The 24,837-nt window shown below is 39.2% G+C and overlaps 1 protein-coding gene across 7 annotated transcripts in view; it reads right to left on the bottom strand.

Moving 5' to 3' along the window:
• Positions 1-24,837, bottom strand: part of FIGN (fidgetin, microtubule severing factor) — a 136,190-nt gene that overhangs the window by 73,534 nt on the left and 37,819 nt on the right. For 4 of the 7 annotated variants that reach the window (XR_011570938.1, XR_011570939.1, XR_011570941.1 and 1 more), the window contains one exon: positions 6,584-24,837. This exon is cut by the window's right edge. The exons of the other annotated variants lie outside the window; for them this stretch is intronic. The gene's annotated coding sequence lies outside the window, so the exon portion shown is untranslated. Of the gene's footprint in view, positions 1-6,583 lie in introns of those variants that run through there. 7 annotated transcript variants of the gene reach the window in all.

Here is a 24,837-nt window from a genome sequence, read left to right as displayed (position 1 = left end):
TGAAAAGAAGAGAAACCAAAAGCAAAGGAGAAAAGGAAAGATACACCCATTTGAATGCAGAGTTCCAAAGAACAGCAAGGAGATAAGAAAGCATTCCTCAGTGATCAATGCAGAGAAATAGAGGAAAACAATAGAATGGAAAACACTAGAGAGCTCTTCAAGAAAATTAGAAATACCAAGGGAAAATTTCATGCAAAGATGAGCACAATAAAGGACAGAAACAGTATGGACCTAACAGAAGCAGAAAATATTAAGAAGAGGTGGCAAGAATACACAGAAGGATTGTACAAAAAAGATCTTCATGACCCAGATAAGCATGATGGTGTGAAAACCCACCTAGAGCCTGACATCCTGGAATGTGAAGTCAAGTGGGCCTTAGGAAGCATCACTGCGAACAAAGTGGAGCAAGAAATGGAGGTGATGGAATTCCAGTTGAGCTAGTTAAATCCTAAAAAATGATGCTGTGAAAGTGCTGCACTCAATATGCCAGCAAATTTGGAAAACTCAGCAGTGGCCACAGGACTGGAAAAGGTCAGTTTTCATTTCAATCCCAAAGAAAGGCAATGCCAAAGAATGCTCAAACTACCGCACAATTGCACTCATCTCACACAATGCTCAAAACTCTCCAAGCTAGGCTTCAGCAATACTTAAACTGCGAACTTCCAGATGTTCAAGCTGGTTATAGAACCAGCAGAAAAGGCAGAAGAACCAGAGATCAAATTGCCAACATCCGCTGGATCATGGAAAAAGAGAGTTCCAGAAAAACATCTATTTCTGTTTTATTGACTATGCCAAAGCCGACTGTGTGGAGCACAACAAACTACCGAAAATTCTGAAAGAGATGGGAATACCAGACCACTGACCTGCCTCCTGAGAAATCTGTATGCAGGTCAGGAAGCAACAGTGAGAACTAGACATAGAACAGACTGGTTCCAAATCAGGAAAGCAGTATGTCAAGGCTGTATATTGTCACCCTGTTTATTTAACTTATATGCAGAGTACATCATGAGAAACGCTGGGCTGGATGAAGCACAAGCTGGAATCAAGATTGCTGGGAGAAATATCAACAACTTCAGATATGCAGATGACACCACCCATATGGCAGAAAGTAAAGAAGAACTAAAGAGCCTCTTGATGAAAGTGAAAGAGGAGAGTGAAAAAGTTGGCTTAAAGCTCAACATTCAGGAAACTAATATCATGGCATCCGGCCCCATCACTTCATGGCAAATAGAAGGGGAAACAGTGGATGACTATTTTTGGGGGCTCCAAAATCACTGCAGATGGTGACTGCAGCCATGAAATTAAAAGACGCTTCCTCCTTGGAAGGAAAGTTATGACTAACCTAGACAGCATATTAAAAAGCAGAGACATTACTTTGTCAACAAAGGTCCATCTAGTCAAGGCTATTGTCTTTCCGGGAGTCATGTATGGATGTGAGATTTTGGACTATAAAGAAACTAAGTGTCAAAGAATGATGCTTCTGAACTGTGGTGCTGGAGAAGACTCTTGAGACTCCCTTGGACTGCAAGGAGCTCCAACCTGTCCATCCTGAAGGAAATCAGTCCTGCCTGTTCATTGGAAGGACTGATGTTGAAGCTGAAACTCCAATACTTTGGCTACCTAATGCAAAGAGGTGACTCACTTGAAAAGACCCTGATGCTGGGAAAGATTGAGGGCAGGAGGAGAAGGGGACAACAGAGGATGAGATGATTAGATGGCATTGCCGAGTCAATGGACATGAGTTTGGGTGAACTCCGGGAGTTGGTGATGGACAGGGAGGCCGTGCGTGCTGCAATCCATGGGGTTGCTAAGAGTTGGACACAACTGAGTGACTGAATGGAACTGAACTGTTAGTATATTCTAATACCTTGAAGTTAAATGTATTAGAGCTTCATAAGATGTTAGGTATTTATAAACACAATATCACATGGTATATACATGACAAAGAAAATATATTTTAATGGAATGAGGGAGGAATGGCTCAAATTCTACAAAGGATCAGTTACCCTGTGTGTGACCTCTGTATAATTTACAATATAGGTTAGTGGCCCTTGGATAAAGACTGGGGGCTATAAAAGAATATTAAAATATATAGTGTTTGAGCTAACCTGTGGGTCCTACTTTTTTAAATGTATCAGTTTTATTCTTATCTATGTCTTTCCTTATAATAGTCTAACTTTCTACATGTATGTTTGGTCACTCGCGTCCAACTGAGACCTCATGGACTATAGCCTGCCGGCTCCTCAGTCCACAGGATTTCCCAGGCAAGAATAATGGAGTGGATTGCCATTTCCTTCTTCAGGTCACCTTCCCTACATAGGGATAGAATGTATGTCTCTTGCATCTGTCTCCTGCATTGGCAGGAGAATTCTTTACCAACTGGTGGCAACCGGGAAGCCAGTCTAACTTTCTACCCTCCTATAATAGTTTTATCTTTTCAAACCAACATTTCTGTGTTACTGGGTGTGTATATGAGGAGCAACGTGGTTTAAAGGCTCAATTTTTCTTGGTTCCTTACTGTTACTGCATACAATTTAAGGCTATTTCCCCACCCCTGTTAAAATGCCTCTTTGCTTCAGTTTCTCAGAACTTGTCCTTAACAAAAAGATAGTATTTGTCCTGTATTATCTGTCTCAATGTCTACATTGACTAAAAGTTCCAACATGCTATTTTTTAAACAATGTATATTTGAGAAACTTTGAACAACAGAGCTTAAGAACTGAAATCAACTTCTACATTGTCTGATATATGCCCTTCCTTTGACACAAGAGAAGTCTGATGCCCAATATTTAGGAAAGGGCACAAAGTTTGTCAACAGAAGAATCAATTCCAGGTCCTAGATGTTCTAAGTCTAAAGAGTAGAATGATTCCACTGTACTGCATGGTCTCTTTATTTCATGGAAAGCAAGTTTCCCTAAAGGGAATTTGTTTCTAAAGTTCCAGGAGCACTTTTCTAAAATAGTCTGACTTTTGAGACCAAGCGACTTAGCAGCAGCAGCAGCAGGGGTTCCACAGGCATAAAAACAAAGCAGTAGTGAGTGTACCCATCAAAACGTGGGATCGTCTCCAAAATTAAGGTACAAGAGTCTCCTTCCCCATACTGCTTGACCTTCTTTGTCCTTCTACCAGTCTTTCCATCCCCTTTTGAGATTTTTGCTATCTGTGTTTTGTAGCTATGGTAATGGCACCACACACTCACTGCAGAACTCCCTCTGGATTCCCCTTCTGGGTGGTTTCAGTTCTTTAGCAATAGGTAGGGGAACAACAGTCAAGGGAGCAGGCTTACATCAGCAAAAGCCCAATCTCATCTCCCGTCATCCCTCATACTGCAAGCGTGGAACTGACTTGCTCTTTGGTGGTGATGTCATTCTCCTTCATGTTCTATGCTTTGCACATGCTTACATGCTACACATTCTCATTCCACCTTATACCCTATCACTTAGCAACTGCCTCTATGTTCTTCAAATTCAGATAAACCATCACCTCTCTGTGCTTTCCCCAACTCCTTCCTCCCCTAGAGAGTAAGATGTACCCTCTTTTGGCTCCCACCTAGCCCACTGCACATAACTTGATTGTGTGTGTGTGTGTAAGTTGGTCAGTATTGTCTGACTCTTTGCGACCCTATGGACTACAGCTCTACAGGCTCCTCTGTCCATGGAATTCTTCAGGCAAAAATACTAGAGCGGGTTGCCATTCCCTTCTCCAGAGGTCTTCCTGACCCAGGACTCGAACCTGGGTCTCCTGCATTGCAGGCAGATTCTTTACCATCGGAGCCACCAGGGAAGCCCCACTTGATTATGGTACTTTTTATTTTCTATAGAACTATATCTACCTAGATGTCTCCCTCACTAGACTTTGAGCTACCCAGGAGCAAGAAATATGTCTTATTGGTTCTGGTATACTTAGCAGGCTGTCTAGTAGAGAACTTGTATGTGCCATAAGAGTGACACAATATTTGAATACACAACTGGTGCCAGTCACTATGCTAAGACACTCGCAGAAATTACGTATTCCTCACAATGATTTCAAGTAATACTATTATTATCATCACTTTACAGATAATAAAACTGAGATCTGGAGAAAGTAAGCCATATGTCCATGTTCAAACATCAAGTAAATTCAAGAGCTCAAATACAAGTCCATTTTCTTAAGTATTTTGTTGCTTCTCCGTGGGGGTCAAAAAATAGTTGTTGAATGAACTAGTGCATGAATGTCAGTGAAAAAATGGAAAGACTACTACCCTAAAGCAAATAATACCAAGAATTCTAAGTGCTTGAGCTGCTTGTCATGGAATCTTACTGAACAGACAGTACTGGTCTAAGGAAGAAGATAAAGATGAACTTTTAATGGGACGGTCATCAAAGGTGTAAATGTAGAAGGGACACAACATTCATTTGAATACTTTTGCAGGGAAAATGACAGAATCACTTTTCCTACTGGCTTATGAATAACTCTGTGGAGAATTCTAGAATGACTGCTGTGAAGAAAAGGACCTGAAACCCAGCCAGGAACACTCTTTTCTTCAAAAGAAAATTCCAGCTGATCCAGCCAGAAATGTGGCTTTGAACAAGGAAGGCAACTGTGAGTTGGCTTACACTCGACTGGACATTTCCCAAGTTTTTTCCCATGAAGCTGCAGTTTGGCCTTGCTCTTAGGGGCCACTCTGCTAAGTGCCCAAGACTGAGAGGACTTAGAGACCTCAAGAAAAAAAAAATTCTGGCAGACAACAAATTATTTAATCTACTTTCTTTTCCTGTTGCAATTTTCTGCTTAAAAGGGGAAAAGAAACACACACACACACACACACACACACACAAGAGAAAGAGAGGTCAAAATGAAAGGAATGTGAGTTTATTTTAATGGGAAAGGCATTTTGTGGATATAAAAATTCCATTTGTTCAATTCCTAAAGAAAAGGGCATTTCTTATGCTGAGTAAAAGTTCAGACTTCATATTTTGAGACATTTGATTCTAATGGGTTTTAATTACTATCATTAATAGCAGGGAATGCAAGAGACACAGGTTCGATCCCTGGGTCAAGAAGACTCCCCCGGACGAGGAAATGATAACCCACTCGAGTATTCTTGCCTGGAAAAATCGATGACAAAGGAGCCTGGAGAGTCCAACATGACTGAGTACAAGCACTGTGGCTGTGATTATGAGGGGCATAGAAACTAGAATACAGATTCAGGGAAATCCATCAATCCAACCCAACCATGCATGTATTAAGCTCTGACTATGCTGGAGGAGTGACAGCCTTTATTTTTTGGGGCTCCAAAATCACTGCAGATGGTGACTGCAGCCATGAAATTGAAAGACACTTACTGCTTGGAAAGAAAGTTATGACCAACCTAGACAGCATATTAAAAAGCAGAGACACTGCTTTGCAACAAAGGTCCATCTAGTCAAAGCTTTGGTTTTTCCAGTAGTCATGTATGAATGTGAGAGTTGGACTATAAAGAAAGCTGAGTGCCAAAGAATTGATGCTTTTGAACTGTGGTGTTGGAGAAGACTCTTGAGAGTCTCTTGGGTTGAAGAAGATCCAACCAGTGCATCCTAAAGGAAATCAGTCCTGAGTATTCATTGGAAGGATGGATGCTGAAGCTGAAACTCCAATATTTGGCCACCTGATGTGAAGAACTAACTTATTTGAAAAGACCTTGCTGCTGGGAAAGATTGAAGGTGGGAGGAGAAGGCGATGACAGAAGAAGAGATGGTTGGATGGCATCACCAACTGAATGGACATGAGTTTGGGTAAGCTCTAAGAGTTGGTGATGGACAGGGAAGCCTGGTGTGCTGCAGTCCATGGGGTCACAAAGAGTCGGACACGACCGAACGACTGACCTGAACTCATGCTGGAGGAGTGCTTCCCTTTGTGGCTCAGCTGGTAAAGAATCCGCCTGCAGCGCGGGAGACCTGGGTTCGATCCCTGGGTTGGGACGATCCCCTGGAGAAGGAAAAGGTTACCAACCCCAGTATTCTGGCCTGGAGAATTCCATGGACTGTAGAGTCCATGGGGTGGCAAAGAGTCCAACACGACTAAGCGACTTTCATTATACTGGAGGAAACAGGAAAGGGGCACATGGCAAAAATCTTGCACTTAAGGTACAGATGTTCAATCTTGTTATAGAGAAGAGCAGACACGGAAAATAATTAGAGAATAAGACAGTATTTTAAAAAGGTTAAAATATAACCCAATAAGTTACTTTTACAAATCATGGCTGTAAGGAAAGACTTGGAGGCAGAAGTAGGGTGAGATATGCCTTGAGGGCTTGCTTTTATATATGAAAAGCATCTCTTTTTAAAAGGGGGTGCTTTTATGGTAACAGCATGAACAGAAACAGAGAAGTGCAAAATAGCATTCATTCAACAAGTATTTGACAAATACCAGTATGTGCAAGGCCCTGTGTCAAGAGCTAGTATGACGATATCTCTTCTTATTTTTCAGAGAGCATGGAGAGATCACACTAGATGGAACAAAGGGCAGATTTCAGCTGTATGGCTTTGGTTGAGTAACTTTACTTCTCTGAGCCTTAGTTTCCAGTCATATGAAATGAGAGGATCAGATTTCATGGTTTTCAACGTTGTTCGTTTTTTTTTTTTTTTTTTTTTACTCTTTTTGGCTCTAATGAAATCTTAAGCCTGACCCCAATATATGAAGCAACCAGCATGGATCTGCTCCAGCTGCCTTAAGGGCTGGAGTTGGGGCAACAGTGAACCCAGACATGCCTCTTGTTAGCCTCTCCCTCCATGGTGCCTGCTTCAAGGCTCCTCTACAGAATCTCAGGATTACAGGAGAAAAGAGTTTTACAACTCATCTTCCTAAACCTTCAATTCCTTCCCAGCTGTAAAATGTTGCAATAAGAAATAGAAGCAATTGGAGGATTCATCGTTTAAATAAAGTCTGGTTAGAAAGGATCCTGGATTTCAGGATGCCAAAGCAGTATAGGGTCTTAAGTGAAATGACAAAACTGTACTGTTGTTTGAAAGACTTATTTGAAAGTGTCTGGTAATGCCATTGAGCGACTTCACTTTCACTTTTCACTTTCATGCATTGGAGAAGGAAACAGCAACCCACTCCAGTGTTCTAGCCTGGAGAATCCCAGGGACAGGGGAGCCAGTTGGGCTGCCGTCTATGGGGTCCCACAGAGTTGGACACGACTGAAGTAACTTAGCAGCAGATGAAGAAAACTAGGTATGAAGCTTTAAAGGCCTTGGCTAGGCTGGCTTTACTGGGGAAGGTAAGGGTTAAACCAAGACAGCTCGGGGAGAATCTGCAGAACTCGGTAAGATTAAATAGGATGAAGGAGGCAAAGCTGGAGTGAAAAATAGCATTCCAGTTTATAAATCCAATATGGTACTACGAATAGATATGGGGACGTGGATCTCAAACTGGGTGCACATTGGAATTGCCTGGGGAGCTTTAAAAATACTGATAACTGGTTCTCACCCTTAGAGATTCTGAATTAATTGGTTAGGGGTGCAGTCCGAGCACTGGGAGTCTAAAGCTCCCCAGGGAATTCCACTGTGTAGCTGAGGTTGAGAACCACTGAATCAGAAGGACAGGGAGCTATGGAAGGCCTGGAGAATATGCTTTAATTAAACTATATACTGTCATTTTTATGATTCAAGTAATTTTTAAATCAAAGTTGACTTATTTTTTCCATCATATTTGCCTAATATTAAACACTAACCATATAACTACAGAGTTATATGTAATAGGACTTTTTTTCCCTATATTATTCTGTCAGCACATCTCTATGGTATTTCCAAGGACAACAGCCTGTGCTTCCCCAATGTTAAAAATATCAATGAAAAGAATTTCCACTAACAAGAAATGTGTATGTCCCTGTAAGTCTGTGTGTAAATACTGTCACTTCAAGAGTTTTCCTTTACAACAGACGGTTGTTATAGGATCATAATGATGGCTGTCCAAAGACTGTCTTTTCTTAACATACATGTACACACACACACACACACACACATACAGAGAATGAAGAGACCTATAATCATCATATTATTCAGGCATTCTAATCTTGAAATACTATTTAGTCTCTATAAGGCGATTACTAAAAGTCAAAAAAATTTGGCCTTTACTTGCCTAAACATAGTCAGGCAAGATAAATGAAATGTTATGTCATAGCAATCCCTAATATTTGCATCATTTTTTTTTTGAGTTTTTGAAAATACCTTCTACAAACACTATCCAGATGGATCCTAATGATAGTTCTGTTATTAAATCATGGCAGATACTATAATTTTCTTTTTCTAGATGAGGATATAGAGGCCCAGAAGTTTTATAACATGGTCGAGTCCCAGTGGTAGAATTTAACCCATCGAACCTCAGATCTTTCCCCTCCTTGTTCACTTCTCTAAAGTTTCTCTCAAGCGTACAGTCTAGTTATCAGCACATATCCCTGGTTGAGGCTCTAAAAGGGAGAGACTGATGGTTCATCCACTCAAAGTAATCTTTTTCCTCCATGTCCCATAGGACTTTATCAGCACAATCTAATAAAGCATTATTTTCTACCGTTAGAGTTATAAATAAGCTTATTTTGATTACTGTACTACAAGCTTTTTGAAGGTTGGGTCCATGTAAGATTGTAAGTCATAGGTCCTATGCCCAAAGCACCTAAATACACTTTCATATTCTTCACCAGGTTTGGGAATTGACTCTCTCATTCCTATACTCCACCTTGCCTAATTTGTTACTTTTTTAGTTGAAAATGAGAAATATCATTTTCCAAGTTAATTTCTACCCTCTAGTGCTGCACGCAGAACCTGTCTACTAGTTCTATATAAGGCAAACGCTCTTCAGATAAGGAAAAACTATCAACTTACCTTATCTTCCCTGAGCTATTTCTTCCTATCGCCAAGCCAAGCTTTCCCAGTTTCGTTAAATTTGAAACAGAAGTTTTTCAAGATGATTTACTTTTTTTCACCAAAACATCCTCTAAATAAAATTCATGTTTGGCACAGGCACTCCAGGACTAAACCCGTGACTTCAAAAGTGACATGATCCATATAGAGTTCAGAACAACTGCTACCTTGCTCAGTAGAGACCTATGATTTCAGATTAAAGTTATGTTAGTTTTCATAGCATCAAGACTCATCTATAGGAAGGCTGAGCCTGCATTTCTTCTAGGTCAATACCAATGGTCCAACAGTATCATTACCTGAAGTAAGTAAAAGCTTAATTTGTATATTTGAGTTCTTCAAATAGTTTTCCCAAAGACATGAAATACAATGCTATTGAACAGATAACTGGGAAACCAAACCAGGGTATGCTCCCTGACACTTTGGGATTCACTGTGACTATGTAAGGAGAACGTCACTCTCTCAGCAATGAGTTTGCAGCACTGTGTTAAAGACATATGATTTAAACTACTAAGTGAAGAACTCATAAAAACATATGAAGACAACAATACTCTTTTTTTAAAAAAATATAGCTGTATAGAAAAAAAAATCACATGTAAAATTTATCAAGGACACAAAACTATCTGAGAGTCATCAAATTTGGACTTTTTCAATTTGGCATTAAGCCTCATAACAACTTCTCATTAATATACCCAATGAGATTATTAAAACAGTGCAAAGAAATGACTGAGAAATAACATCACAACATTTTTAAGTGTTGGAAATTCTAACAAGTTATCTTGGAGGTTCAGAATAGATTTCAGCTGTAATTCCTTCAATTATCAAAAAAATGGGTATCCATGCCCATCCCCCCAACTTATCCTGACATAAACAGAAGGAGAATGAATTTCAGATTACCTCTACTCATGACAGTTTTATCCTGGACAAAGTTCCTGCCACAAAACAGAGGGTGAAGGACTTCAAGAAGAGCTATAATTGCCATAATGTTGATTAAATGTACACTTAACGCAGGGGAGAGCTTTTCGGTGGCATGGCAGAGCAGTCTTTGTAGTGCTATTAAAAACCCCTTCAAGTACAATCTTCTGAAAGTGGTACTTTGATGAGCAATACAACACACCTGAAGTTTCGTTGGTATGTAAAGCAAAGGCTGGAACTGAAAAGCAGCGAGAAATGTGTGAGTGATGCTGCCCTATATATACTGCGACATTACACATGTATTTCTAGTTATGAACTACACAAGAAAACCAAGCTTATTTTATATTTACAACTCTTTTGAAGCCAAACATTATTCATTTCATTTGATTAGTTCTCTTTTTCATCTACTAAGCTTGGCTCCAAGTGACATGAAGCTATTTTCTCAAATCATAAACACACACACACACACACACATATATATATTTCTTCCTATATATATTTAAGGGTTATATTTTATCATATGTCATATACATATGATATATTTTATCACATATATATATATATACACACATATACATATATATATTTGAGGGATGTGAAAGTTGCTCGTTCGTGTCCGACTCATTGTGAACCCATAGACTATACAGTCCATGGAATTCTCCAGGCCAGGATACTGGAGTGAGTAGCCTTTCCCTTCTCCAGGGGATCTTCCCAACCCAGGGATCAAACCCAGGTCTCCCACATTGCAGGCGGATTCTTTACCAGCTGAGCCACAAGGGAAGCCCAAGAATACTGAGTGGGTAGCCTATCCCGTCTCCAGTGGATCTTCGCCACCCAGGAATTGAATGGGGGTCTCCTGCATTGCAGGTGGATTCTTTACCAACTGAACTATCAGGGAAGCCCTTATCTGAGGGATAAATATTGCCAAAATTAAGTGAGTGAAATTCACTCAGTCATGTCCAATTCTTTGCAACCCCATGGTCTATACAGTCCATGGAATTCTCCAAGCCAGAATACTGGAGTGGGTAGCCTTTCCCTTCTCCAGGGATCTTCCCAACCCAGGGATCAAACCCAGGTATCTTACATTGCAGGCAGATTCTTTACCAGCTGAACCACAAGGCAAGCCCTGCCAACACTAAAGATAATCAGAAGAAGGTGGCATGGGACATAAAGTACTTCCTAAACAGGAAGGACAAATGCCCCTTGAAAGGCAAATGATGTATTTGCATTTGTTGAATATGGTTTGGAAAATTTATTATAATTTAAAGTCATCAGTCATTCCTTCATAAATTTCATATCAATGTGCCTGAGACTGTGTACACACACACACACACACACACACAGAGCTAGAGGCTTCTAGAGAGATATTTTGGTTAAGAATAATGGTATTACCAAAATGATAGACAAGATTTAAGTTAGGATTCTCAGAAGCATTTGGAAAGTTTAGAAGAGAAAAGGAGAACGGTATTCAGAGAAATGAAACTATACCAGAGGTTCCCTAACCCCTTTTTTCCTGCCCTCCAAGGCCACCCTAGATTCACTAGATATAATACTGAAGTGGCAGTAGTATCTAAACATTTTAAACCAGTGTAGGGCTTAACTAGCCAACAAACAATAAAACCTTTTTCTGTTAGACCAGTGGTGTAAGAATGGAGCTGCAAGCTGAACCACTAGTCTTCGAGTGCTGGTTTAGAGAACAGAACACACTGTCAGTTGACACTTGCCTTTTACAATCTGTACACAGTCAGGTCACCTGACCCCCCAACCTCATACACAGCTTAGTAAACTGTATTGCTCCCCAAAGAATAATTTATCTTTTCAGAGTGCTAGACTTCACTCCAAAATGAGGTAACTGCGAGTGGTCAACTGACTTCACATCAAAGCACTGCTCTTTGAGAAACAGAGTCAAGAATAGAGAATCCAGTCACAAAAGCAATTAGTTTACACTTTTTTCCACTCACCATTTGATTAAGTACCTGTCTACCTAGGGAACAAGATGTTCTGCACTTAGACTAACAATGCAAGCTTAAAATTTTAGTAGTATATTGTCTTTATTCTCTTATATGCTAACTAGTTTTTCACGATCTGTTTTTAGTAATAGTCCTTTTTTGAAGTAGAAATAAAAAGTGAATAATAACATGTAGAGTAAATCGCAAATCTTCGCTTAGGAAGACCAACCCATCTAATGAAAAGACCACAAAGAGACATCATTGCAAATGGGTAAGTTAGTAGTTAGTGCACAAATGCTTTAAAAGTCAGGGATTAACCCACATAGTGAAAACTGCATACTGTGTCAATTATATTTTATAAAACAAATACTCAATAAGTCCTTAAGGTTTCATTTCATGTATTAGTCTTCATTAACAAATTTTGTCAGAAAATAACTGAGCATATACCTCCACTTTGTAGACGGGATATTTCTATAGCATTCACTCTCACTGAAGTGAAACATACTAAAATCCAATGTCTTTATGCCCATGTCTGCTTATAAAAGTTACTTCATGTGAAACAGCCAGGAGATCAATCACCAATAAAGTGTCTAATGACACCTACTTGTATGGAAAACATATGGGAACTTGGTCATAAAAGACATGATCATAGGTCTGGCATTCAGGTTGTAAAATAGCAAATAAAACTAAGACATAATATAACTGAGAAAGATAACATAATATAACATATTATAATATGTTATAATATAACGTAACAAATAAAGTGGTAAAATATATATATATATATATATATATATATATATATATTAGAATTGAAAGAGATCAGAGTCTAAAACTGTTATGAGCCTAAAACAGTTATATTTATAAGATGACCCTTGAAACTGGGTATAGAGAATGAAGAGGATTTGGAACACATGAACAAAGGCAAAAATGGAGAAATGCACATATGTTTAGGGGAAAATTACATTTTTTAAAAATCCCCACTTAGAATGGAAGATGAGACCATGTTATTGTAGCCTTAGAAGGGGGAATTCAGATTTAGTGCAGTAAAAGTTGGGAGCTTCAGAATGCTTCTGACAAAGAAGTAAGCACAGTGAAGGAAGCACTCACCTGACTATTCAGCCAGATAAGATAAAGTGGATGAGAGGAAGAAGGACCTACAGCCAGAGCTGACAGCTCTAGAACCTTCTTTGTTTCTTTTTTCTTTGCATCTTTTGTTTTTTGGGGGTTTTTTGGCCATGTCATGTGGCATGTGGGATCCTGGCTCCCAGACAGGACTCCCAGTAGGAAGCACAGAGTCCTAACTACTGGAGTGCCAGGAAATTCCCGAAAATCTTCCATTACACCAAGTGAAAGCGAACATCAAAGTCGCTCAGTCATGTCTGACTTTGCAACCCCATGGACTATAGCCCGCCAGGCTCCACTGTCCATGGAATTCTCCAGGCCAGAATACTGGAGTCGGTAGCCATTCTCTTCTCCAAGGGATCTTCCTAACCCAGGTATCAAACCCAGGTCTCTCGCACTGCAGGTGGATTCTTTACCATCTGAGCCACCAGCAAAGCCCAAGAATACTGGAATGAGTAGCCTATCCCTTCTCCAGCGGATCTTCCCAACCCAAGAATTGAACCAGGCGGGGTCTCTTGCATTGCAGGTGGATTTGGCCAAACCAGATCGCAAATTTTAGGAGGTTTCCCTTCATGTCTCTCAGAAAAGGACAAGTGAGTCTAACAATTATTGGTGAAGAGAAAAGCAGAAAAAGCAAGTAGGCTTTCAAATGAGTGATACAACAGTGAGATTATGAAATGCTGGAAAGAAATCTCAGCTCTGGCATCAAGTCTTTCAAATGTAACAGAGCAGAGACAAAGCTCGGGTTTTGCTTATCAAACTCAACTTGATGTTCATCCCTTCATATCTGGTTTTATGAGTCCCACATATGTGTCTTGATCTCATATACAATTTAAATTTCCATATCATATAAATTCCCAATATTATGGATTTTCATTCTATCTATGCCTGTCTTTATGGTTGATTCACTCTCAGACATACTTCAGACAAATCAGAAAAAAAGAATGTTTACTAAAAGAAGGAAAATATATGGCTAACTAAGGTAGAAAGGAATCAAACAATTCCATAAAATGGAAATGATCAACCTTTTTTAAAAACAGAGAATTTCAATCGACTGGTTTTCAAGTACTGAGTCACTTTGAATTACACAGAGCCTTGACCAATATTTATTGCTACATGTTTTAGAAGCAATTTCCATTTTGATGGGTTGCTTCAAAAGTGGTATTCTGAAGCAGTTAGGTAACATAAAAATATAGGATCAAGATTATGTCTGTCAGATGAAAAATACAGCATTTATGCAGCATTATATAATCTATTTGCTGGTTTATGAGCCCAAGGTCCCCATGGGAGTGTCACAAACGCACATAATATGCTACAGGGTTATATTATGTATTTGAGAATCCAAATGAGAAGGAAATACTTTCTAAAACCACAAGTATAACTAGAATACTTGTATTTTGTACTTTAAAATAAGTTCAAAATTACAGATAATTTCACTTTGGCAGCTTAAGGTGTCCTCAGTTTGGATGACCCAGACATTAAAATACATGTACTTTTTCTCCAGTATGTTACTACCCTTCAATTGTTAAGATACATAGCACATAAATCAGATGACCAAATTGGGCCTATGAAAGAACCAATGATTCAATGTCAAAGAAGCCTACTGCACTGTTCCCCAAGGATGAGGCCAGTATTTCTTAAACACTCCAGCTAACTGCCTTCAATAAAGAAAGAACACACGATACTTAATTTCAAAGATGATATCACAACAGGGATAACTGGTGTGGCTAACTCAGGAATGGACATAATTAGAACTCAAAACAAAAGGTTATATCATGGACATAAATTTGAAAATAAAGAACTGAGACGAGATTATACAGTTATGACGGAAAAAATACCATGGTACAACAATCCCTAGCAATAGAAACAAATGTATAAAACAGCTGGCAAGTCTGAAAAGAACCAAAAACTAGTCCTGATTTGGAATGGAATTATTTTTAAAAAGGATAGCTAATCTCAATAAATATATATAATAAACAAAATATAACAAAGCAATTCTGTAATTATTTGGTATGATTATGAATAACACTAGTTCTTTTTAGGGAGAAAACACAAAAAAATTAAAAGTGAAGTAAAAGTTGAAGTCTGGTTGAAGAGTTCTGAATATATAAAATATTATTTTGTACATATTTAGTTGCTTTACATTCTAAAGAAGGAAGAACAAAAAGAATATAATTTGTGTTACAAAGATAGAATTATACCAAAAAATATAATTTTATAAATTTTAAGGTTAATTGAAATAGGTGACAAAAGTTAAAATTCTTTTTGAGTTCTTAATAGGTCTTACTCCAATCTGATATGGAAAACTGCAGACTCAGTCCAGACTAAGATTGAAGATTTCATCGGACAGTATTAGGAACTGACTTATAACTCCTGACATTTTCCAACATGCTTTTGGGGCAACTATCAACCCAAACTGGCTTCCAGGCTTTTTGCTTAGAGTCAGGACCACAGAACTCGAAAATAAACTTTTTCCCAAAGGAAATGCACCACTGATCAGAGACCACAGAATTAGAAATACTATGCATATTGTTTTTAGTATAATCCCAAATTTATCTTTCAAACTGACAGGGTTTCCAGAAGCACAAACTGACAGTCCATGTACAAAATGCAGACTGTACAGTGTTTATAAAATCTAATAATTTTTTTAAATTGATGAAATCTACATAAAATGGAATATCTACTCTATCAAGGAAAGAAAGGAATAAAGATCTGGCAATGCTGAGCCTTTATTTTCCCAAGTCAACAATCTGCCAGTGCTCAGTGGTGACAAAGAAGGAATGAACTTGTTTTTTGTCCTCCTTCATTCATTTCTAAGCAATCTAGTCCTAGGAAGCATCTGAGTTTGCTGTCCCTGGTTTCTAAGTGGACCCTTTCTTAGTTTGCACATGATGTGAGCTATTTTTAAAAAGTGACTTTAATATGACCACAATACAGTATAGCACGTTAGTTAATCCAGGAGTAACACCACCAGTAAGTCATGGAGCAGCAGCCTTTAATGAGTAGTTATACAATTGTTCAATCTAGTCAGATTTCCTTTGGTTAACCAATATTTCATTTTACTTACACTAAAATCGGTTAGTGACAATCAACTCTCCTTTTCTTTCAAAGAATTGAAGAAAAAATTCTAACCCCTTTTAGGAAGAATTAAAAACAAACAAAAACAGAGTGGGAGTTGTGGAATAAGGAAAGAAGAAAATATGTACTACAACCAAGAGGAGAGGAATTTTCAATTACAATAAAGAACACAATGTTCTGTACAAGGAAAAGATAAATCAAAGTCTTTTAATTTGTTCCCAAGGATTCTCTCCATGAAGTGAGTAAAGAAAGACCCAAAAGTGAGCTCTTGTTTAAAAATTTTCATCATTTACTCAAATTCATCCTAAGCATTTGTTTTGTTATACTATAGGGAAGACTATCTGTACGGATGTGAGAGTTGGACTGTGAAGAAAGCTGAGCACCGAAGAATTGATGCTTTTGAAGTGTGGTGTTGGAGAAGACTCTTGAGAGTCCCTTGGACTGCAAGGAGATCCAACCAGTCCATTTTGAAGATCAGCCCAGGGTGTTCTTTGGAAGGAATGATGCTAAAGCTGAAACTCCAGTACTTTGGCCACCTCATGCGAAGAGTTGACTCATTGGAAAAGACTCTGATGCTGGGAGGGATTGGGGGTGGGAGGAAAAGGGGACGACAGAGGATGAGATGTCTGGATGGCATCACTGACTCGATGGACATAAGTTTGAGTGAACTCCGGGAGTTAGTGATAGACAGGGAGGCCCGGCATGCTGCGATTCATGGGGTCGCAAAGAGTCGGACACGACTGAGCGACTGAACTGAACTGAACTGAACTGATCTGAATCCTAACATTACTGTCTTAACAAATAAGGCTATGTTTCACAAAAATAAAATGTTCTGTTTTGCATCATTGCAGAAAACTATGAAAAATAAAATTTTGATTTAAAAATATATAACTTGAATTTTTTGGCATGCAGTTCTACCAGGTTTAAAAAAGAAGGATTTTATATTCTCAGTTAATTGTTCAGATAAGAGATTATCACAGGAGAACTGACTCCATAAGGAGCAAAGGCAGGCACAGGGCTGGTCTTTCTAGACACATCCAAGAGATTAATTAGAAGTACCAGTAGGAGATGTTGGCAAAATTATTTATAATTGTGCTCTTAAGTGTGGTGTTAGAAACAAGTCAACAATGTACAGCAGTGCGATATCAAATGTATTTTCTTTCAAGGAGCTAGAAGCACCTTATATGCTTAAACACAATTTATGTTTATGCATGGCAAGGAGACCAATAAAGCCTCTTCAGCGAAATCAAATAGCCCAAATGCAAAGCAATGCAAGAATTAGGAAACGGAGTTTAAAAAACAATCTATTACACATTTCTTTCTACTGAAGATTATCATTCCAAAAGGGGTTTGAAAGTCTATTCCTGAAAGGTAATAGAGGAGACAGACTTCAATTAATATGGTGTCCTCTGACATCTAGTCCGTAGAAATAAAAGGAGAGAGCATTAACTCCTAACAGTGGACACGTTAAGGAGAAAAGGAGAAAGAAAGAGAGAGAGAAAAAAAAAGAACAAATTCTAAATAGCTATGTGGAACAAGGTGACCCAGCTGAGTTTAACAGAGAACCAAAAAGTAATCAAATGAAACCTCTGACCTTTGTACCAAAGAGAGTCAGGGAAACAAGAAGGTAAACACAATTTAAGAATCTGTGAAGAAAAGTAAAAGAAGTCACATCTGTGTGCAACATCCCCCTGAACGTGTAGGCAACAGCCAGTCCCTGAAAGAACTCCAGGTCTCAGAAGAGGCAGCCAAGCCCCTCAGTACCTCCTTTAACCACAGCTTCAGTTTCTTCCATGATCCATTTTCACCTAAGGAAACCGGAGGCAACTCAAATCAACAGAGCAAAGTAAACCAGAGCTCAGTAAACCAGCCACCACCCACCTGAAACCACGCCTCCAGTTTCCAAGTGAAAACAAATCCCACTGACTCTGTCTCAGATCCCAGCAGCTTCCACAGTTGCTACAGATCCTTTATCTAATCAAGACCCTTTATCTAATCAGTATATGTGTGTGTGTGTGTGTGTATCTGTTTGTGTCTGCATGTTCAGTGAAATGACAGCGGCCAAGAAGATCAGAAGAGAAGGAGGAGCTGAATCCTGAGGAAGAAGCACCAAGAGCAAGAGAAATGAAAACGGCAAGGAAGGCCAGAGTGTGTCCTATTCTCTCATTCTTTCTCCAGCCTTAGCATGGTACTTAGCACATAGTAGGTGCTCAGTAAAAAGACTGGTGAATCAATCAACAAAATAGCCTTTCTGTGGAAACTCCATGTGCCCTTTAGCAGGGAAGAGGTTTGCTTGCTCATGATGATTACAATCTAAAGCAACCAAAATAAGAGGGATTATGACAATAAAGAAACCCTACAGATACAAAACATAAATATGAAATAACCATTCAAGCTAAAAAAAAGAATTGAAAAAGAACACATACATGCTAGGAAATTCTATTAAAAGGAAAACATTATTGGGAGGCCCAATATTGCCAGTAAAGTACATTGTTAAACAGTATATTAAATTTCATATTAAAATGTACTGAAGTGATAAGAAATAAAGATGTTAGATGATATCTGAACTACAATGACCTAAATATCCTTGAAAGTGAAAGTTGCTCAGTCATGTTTGACTCTTTGCAACCCCATGGACTATACAGTCTGTGGAATTCTCCAGGCCAGAATACTGGAGTGGGTAGCCTTTCCCTTCTCCAGGGGATCTTTCCAACCCAGGCACATTATTCCATAATTACTTTCCTTAAGCCTTTTGGAACTTTTGAAATCATACACGTAAGACAGCACTTGTCTTCTTGGCCTTCCTTATAAAATCTTTATAAGCCAATAATGCTTTTTCTTTAGCTTATCCAAAGGAAGAGCTGTACAGTCCAGATCTCTGTCACCATCTCAAAGCAATGATGCCTAGACAGGGCTGTGTGTTTTATTTCTGCCAATATTCTATATGCCCAGGGTTTTTCTTCTTCTTCATCTTCTTCTTGATATTGGAAGGAAATACATCATTTCCAAGCAAACACCATGCTCATGAGAGACAATATCCATTAAGCAGTTAGCCCATTAACTTAGGAAAACATTTTTTGTTAATTACTTGGGAGAATAAATGCTTAGATAAATGTTTTTCATAGTATGCTACATGACATGCTAGATTACATAGTTATATCAGTTTGAGAACTGTTGTATATTATAACCCTCTCTTTAATATTCTTACTATGCGTTAGCATTCTAGAGGCTCTGACAGGTCCTAATATAAGGAAATCTGTTTACCTGTAACCCAAACTTTAATCTATGGAGCCCTCTCTTTCACAGGATGAGGAGGGTGCATGTAACTGGTTTAGCCTCTCACAATATTTTGATAAAATGCAGAACCATAATTAGATGGACAATTAGAAGCTTCACTTCAATCCCTCACTTTAGATTTGAAGAAATTAAGGTCTAGGAAAGTAAAACTATTTGGCCAAGATGACACAGCCCATTTCACAGGTTCGCCCATTTTCTTGGGCACCAGACTGTATCTTCCCACCTCCTTTAGGATCTCATGCCCTCACTTAGCCCTTTCTCTTTCATGCTTTTCTCCCCTTCCCTTCTGACATTCACCACCAATTTTAAGAATGACCAAGTGCTATCTTTCATCTCAAACTATCACCTCAGTCACTCTTTCCCTTTACTGCCAAATTCCTTAAAAAGGTGTCTATATTTAACATCTCACCTTCCTCAACTTTCATTCATTCCTTAATCATTAAAATCTGGTTTCATTCTTCACTACTCTCCTAAAAATTATCCCCACTACTTAACCCCTCAGGCCACAAAGCTCCAGCCACAAGGAACTTTCTGTGTGCCATTGTTTCTTGAATACCTAGTGCCTTCCTACACTGGACCCATGTCTTCTGTGTCTTCTGCATCGGCAGCTGGATTATTTACCAGTGAGCCACCTGGGAAGCCCCCCTACATCCCAAGATCATGTAAAATGTGCTTCTCTGACTTCAATGCCCTCAGCGATCTTACCCCGGCTCAAAATTCACCTTTTCTGAGAAAGTAATCCTTGATTTCTCCTGCCTGTCACATGATCTTCAACGTATATGCAAAATATCATGTACACATGCGTAACTTATGTGACCGTAAGATTTGTTGCTCAACTGGGACACGCTTGAGAATGACAGATATTAAGAATCATGACAGGACAAGAGATATAAACTGTTACTCTACTACGCAAACCAGGAAGGATGGTCTCCATAATGATGGCACTTAATACTCATACTGTAATTCACTTGTTCATACATCTGCTCTATATCCAAGAGATGACAAGTTCCTCAAGGACAGAGACCTTTTCCCACTCAGCACAATGTTTAGCACATTTAGATTCTTAATAACATGAAGAAGCCAAAGGAAGATATTTAAAAAAAAAAAAACAAAAACAGTCCTCTAAAATGAAAATACTTAATGAAGATAGTTAATGATAATAAGAGTTTCCTAAGCAGGAACAATTTCTTAATAAGAACCGATGTTAGGTGATATGCCATAATCTTATATTTCAACAAAACTTGCATGAAATTTGGTGAGGCATTTCTGAACCTCAGAGTACTTCCTGATTACCCTTTGAAATAGATGAGAAAACAAGTAAATGGCTCACAACTTAGCTCCCATTTTCTATCCTTTCCCCAATCTGGCAATCTCTTACTGATCATTGAAAGAAAAGAAAGTAAAGTTGCTCAGTCGTGTTCGACTCTGCGACCCCATGGACTGTAGCTTACCAGGCTCCTCCACCCGTGGGATTTTCCAGGCAAGAATACTGGAGTGGGTTGCCTTTTCCTTCTCCAGGAACTGATCACTGAAGGCCCACCTTTAATGTCAATTTTTGATGAGATATTGCTCAAAGTACCCAAGGAATGAAGTGCCTCCTCTTCCATACTCCCAGGGCATGCTGTCGAGATTCAGTAATTTATTGAGTACCTACCAAGTGCCAGAAAGAATGCCAGAAGTGTTTATACACACTGTGCCATTTAACTCATCTAATAACTCTGTGAAAAACTGTTATTACTGTATTTTAGAGATAAAGAACTAGATACAGAAGATTATGAAAATTCCTCAAGATGCAAGGTAAACCATGGAACCTGTATCCAACCTTAGGGCTCCTGCTTAAGCCCTGTGCTTCTCCAGTACAGTGCTAAGTACATTTGTGTCATGATCAGTTACATGTCTGTTTCCTCCACAAACCAGTCCAGGACCTATGAGCAGGGAAACTATTCCCCAGTGACCTCTAGCACAGAGCTCAGGACACAGCAGATACTCACAGATGGCTAGGAAGAATGAGTACCTGGATAGAATCTGTCCGATCACTGATACACTTTAAAAAGAGCATTATACAAGCCAGTGAATTTTGTAACTGACAAGAACATAGCTTTTATTGTTGAATGAATTCCAGACAATATATATCGTAACAGTTTAGACTCACTCAACTTAGAATCAGCAAAGGGTGATTTATCTAAACAGCCTACGAGTCTTAACCTGTGAGACTCAAGTGTAAAACTATTAAGAACTCATTGGTTTGTCTGTTAATAACTAAATGCCCATATTGCTGGAGCCAGGCCTCCTAAATCCCCTTGTCTTACCCTACAAGATGTGCTTATTGAGTAACAGGCTAGATTTCACAAAGTACAGAGGAAAACCAGACCCATTACTTTATAATCCCTTCTTTCTAATTACCCCCATCCATCCTTTTTGTAAGAGCTTCCCAGATGGTGCCAGTGGTAAAGAATCTGCCTGCCAACGCAGGAGAGGCAAGAGATGTAAGTTTGATTCTTGGGTCAGGAGGATCCCCTGGAGTAGGAAATGGCAATCCAGTCCCGTATTCTTGTCTGGAAAATTCCATGGACAGAGGAACCTAGTGGGTCCCATAGGGTCGATAAGAGTTGGACACAACTGGGCACATACACACTTCACATCCTTTATCTAGGTCCTGTTCATGGCAGACTGATTCCATCTTTGTATATGTCTGTATATCTCAAAAATATTAGGATTGCTGGTAATGAGCCAGCCTCCTTCCTCCCCGACCATGCAAACATAATTCTCATACATGAAGAACCTCTAGGCACTAGGTGGGCTTCCCACCCAAAGTCACGCCACAGTGGCCCTCTCAGAGGGAAGTCAAGATGTTTGGATTTTAGCATGAGAGGGAAAAAAAGAAAGTATTAAACAGGGGAGAAAGAGAGCATGTTGATCTCTTAAAACGCAAGCAGACAAATCCTCCTCTTGAGCACTCACCCCTCCTGCTCCCAATCATCTTCCAGTCTGGGTTGGCAGAGGAAAGGGACATGGGATGGGTATTAAGACAGAAGCACTAGAACACAGGCTTTAAATTCTCAAGGAATTAAGTGTGGAGCATGGTTCCCACACACTAGTCATGGGATCTTGGTCAAGATACTTTCCCCATGCCTTAGTGTTCCCACATGCAAAATGGAACTGACAACAATAGCTGAACCTCACAGAGTTGAGGTACATTTTACACGTGTGTGTTAGTCATTCAGTTGTGTTCAACCCTTTGCGACCCCGTGGACTGCCTGCCAGGCTCCTCTGTCCATGGGATTCTCCAGACAAGAACACTGGAGTGGGTTGCCATTCCCTTCTCCAGGGGATCTTCCCGACCCAGGGACTGAACCCAGGTCTCCTGCATTGGCAGGCAGATCCTTTACCATTTGAATCAGTGCACATAGACTAGCATAAGTAAAGCATTTATAACTGTGTTGAGCAAATCATATATACTTAGTATCTTTATTATCATAATTACTGGTATTTTCCTTATCTCTTCCCCCCACCCCATTCTCTCTATCTCTTTGTCACTCCACTTCCCTACCATCTTCTTTAGAAGAGATAAAGAATGAGGGAGGCGAATGAAAAAGAGCACTCCCTTCCTGCTCATTGTGTAAAGCCCTGTCATATGCCTGAGAGAGCATAAGCTTTGGAATGAGAAAGACATGCTTTTGAATCCTGCCTCACCCCTTACTAGCTGTGAAACTGTAAGCAGCTTATTTAACCTCCTGAAGGCTCATTTTCAAGTTCTATAAAAGGAATCTGTTCATTCCCCCAACATATAGGGGTTTTGGTTAGGATTAATGTTATTCTTGCCCTCTCTCCGTCTTCCCTGGGAGGTCCCCTAACAGCTCATCCCAAACCTTTTCAATAAATTATTGAGAGAGAATGGGATTGCAAGAGGATGGTAAACTAGGAAATGAAGAAATATATACAGGCGTGGACAGCCTATTCTCATTACCTACCCCCTCATCCCCATTTCTCCACATCCCCCTCGCTGGCGCTGCTCCCACTCGCCTGACTCTACTTTCAGAATCCCTGCCCTGGGATAGGGAGGCCTGGATGCTGAGACAATGCAGGTCTTATTTCCAGGGCTCCCCCAACAAGGACAGAGCCAGCAAGAGTCTGCCCTCCTGTTACCAGAGCCACAGAGAAGAAGGAGGCCACATTCCCTGCTTGCTAATTGCTAATTTGAAATTCTGAATACACGTAATTCATGAGAGATGGTCAAGTCTCTTCATACCATAACACAGGTAAACAAACAGAACTCTTATTACAGACTGGATGAGAACCCCAGCCATACGGAGAACTACTGAGATCCTGCAGCCTACCTTTCAATTATTTGCAAACAAACTTTTGGAACAAGCTGAATGTTCATGTAAGTCTGCCAGTACTGTGTAGTGAAAATAATGTTAGATTAAGTTCCTGTCAGCTAGGAGGATGCTCTTAAAGAAGAGGCTTGCACATGAAGTTTTCTTGATTTATCGGAGCAGAAGCAAAACACAAGAAGGAATTTTGCCTCGTTTTTGTCTCTGTAGTGGAGGCAGCCTGATGTTGGCAAAGTAATGGAGAGTTTCTCTGCAGCCCTAGGGAGAAGGCACTCCAGAGGTCAGGCCTCCATTCCCTGCCTCTAGGAGGAATGTACCTAAACTTGCCACAAAGAGCCCTTCAGGAATAAATGAGTTAAAGTACCCTCTACAGACTTGAACAATAGTTATGCATCAGGAAATTGCTAAATGAAAGACCTTTGTGAACACAAATTTCACAAAGCACAAACCAAGAAAGAAGGAAAAAGAAGTCTGTTGTTAGGACAGGACAAAGCAGATATAAAGAAATGATTTTGTCAGGTATTTTCAGTTTTAGAAGATTAAAATGAACTTACCAGGATAGCTTTTTAAAACATTTTTAAAATGTCATTTTATACTGATTTTTCTGGGGAATAAAAGGGGGGGGTGGTGCATATGCCAAACATGTCATTCAGAACCACAAGGGTATCCAATTCACCTTTAGAATTCTATGATATAAACCTCAAAAATTATCGAGCAAACAAAGTAATACAATTTTAAATTAGGTCTTCTCAAAAGTAGAATATTCTGAGTGTACTGAAATCATTATGTGTTCAAACAAATGTAGTTTCTGATATTGTTTTACATATGTTTTACATTAGGAACATCTTTTTAAGAGGAAAAAAAAAGCAAAAACAATGAAGCAAAATTTCATTATTACTTTCTAACATACATTTTCCCTAAGAATGAGGATTTAAGAAAATCCTATTCAGGGAGGAAATTAAGATTCAATTAAAGTTCTTATATTAGTTTAAGAGAGGAACCTTAGCAGTCTGTGGTGCCCTCTCAAATAGAACATCTAGTGCCAAACAACTCTACATAAACATTTTTAGTAAATCAGATAATATTACTACACTAGAGATACATGATATTCAAACTGTATGAAAAAAATTTTATAAAATGAATGAGCCATTTGTATAAAGAAACCATACTCTGTCATCCACTTAAAAGCTGGTTTATGTATAATGAATTTTCAACTGTGTAGGGTGAGTTTCTCTCTTGCTGCTGCTGCTGCTGCTAAGTCGC

This window comes from Bos indicus, chromosome 2 (genome assembly GCF_029378745.1).
Source record: "Bos indicus isolate NIAB-ARS_2022 breed Sahiwal x Tharparkar chromosome 2, NIAB-ARS_B.indTharparkar_mat_pri_1.0, whole genome shotgun sequence".
Lineage (NCBI taxonomy): Eukaryota > Metazoa > Chordata > Mammalia > Artiodactyla > Bovidae > Bos > Bos indicus.
The sequence above is the reverse complement of the archived record's forward strand: the minus strand, read 5'-3'. Positions and strand labels throughout refer to the sequence as shown.